General features: G+C 44.1%; 1 pseudogene; it reads left to right on the top strand.

The window, feature by feature from the left end:
• The first annotated feature begins 415 nt into the window (after positions 1 to 415).
• Positions 416 to 1,063, top strand: LOC147987568 (uncharacterized; annotated as a pseudogene).
• Positions 1,064 to 1,332: the final 269 nt, after the last annotated feature.

Below are 1,332 nucleotides of genomic sequence, written 5' to 3'. Positions count from 1 at the left end.
TGACACTCTGTTTGTCTATGTATTCACACATGTATTATGTTTCCGGTTAATACAATTCTAGCATGAATAATAAACATTTATCGTGGTATAAGGAAATAAATAATAACTTTATTATTGCCTCTAGGGCATATTTCCTTCACCGGTGGCGTGCTGAACCTACTTTTCCCATTTCTTAAGCAAGAACCCTAGTTTTTCGTCTCCATTTATTCCACGATTCCTTGCGGTGTGACTTAATTTCAGTAATTCATAGCTCTAAGCCTGACACCTGCTCCCCCCGCTCCCTGATGACCTAGCTGTTTGGGTTGTTGCCGCACTCCTGGTTGAAGGGCCGTGCTTCGGCGAATCCTTCCTCGCCCCTTCCAGCCATGACGAGGATGCAGATGCTATGGAGGAGGCGTCATTCAGAGTGATCTGGATGCTGCTGCTCGAAACTAAATCGGTGGCCCTCGTCTTCTCTTTTGGTACAGGGCAATGGCGAGCCATTACATCCCTGACTTGCAGCTTGCCAAGCTTCGTGTAATCTACATGGATGATTTGCTTTGTGTGGCTCCATTACGCCCATGGCTGCTTCTACTGGATTTCAGGTTCGACTGAAAAATTGCTGGTGCTCGACATCTGGCGGATGGAGTTCTACATGGCTGACCACCCACCATGTGTTAGAGTTTTGGGCGATAATGTGGCCGTCGTGGAGGCAAGCCAAGGCATGACTCTGATGTTTGTGGCTAAACCTGACACATCTCGCCGTATTTATATTGTTTGGTGAAACAATGGTCGGAGTTCCACCCAGTGGTAGATGGAGAATGAGACATTCTTGTTGGATCCTGGGTCCTTGATCGTAGGTGCAGTGGGGAGGCACTTGCTCCTATATTATGGCGTAATCTTGTCGGTCGAGGCAGGTTGTTACACACGGGACATCAATACACTCCAACTTGAGAGGGTGTGTGCTTCATATCCCCACCAGTCAGAAGCATATTGCAACTTTGCACCATCATTATTATCGTCACCGACAGTATCAAGTGGTAAACTTTTATATTGCATGCTAGTTACCTCCATTCATTTATAGTTATAACTATCACATAGCTTGTCTGATACTTGCTAGTTCGTTAATGTGATGAGTAATTACTGGTTACAAAGTTTAGTGGTTGTTGCTTTTTTTGTGCTTGTGGCAAAGCTGATTAAGCAAATTTATTTGCCTTTTCTATATGCCATCCTAAGTTAATTAGACAGGTGAAAGGGGGGATCTAACACACCATAAGTAGCATTTTAGGGGTATTGCAAGATCGTAAAAAACACTGAATAGCAACAATTGTTTCAGTTTTTATGGCCAAGATA

Source organism: Triticum urartu, chromosome 2A, assembly GCF_056163025.1.
Source record: "Triticum urartu cultivar PI428250 chromosome 2A, HENAU_Tu73, whole genome shotgun sequence".
NCBI classification, from domain to species: Eukaryota; Viridiplantae; Streptophyta; class Magnoliopsida; order Poales; family Poaceae; genus Triticum; species Triticum urartu.
Note: the sequence above shows the minus strand (reverse complement) of the source record. Positions and strands in the feature narration are given on the sequence as shown.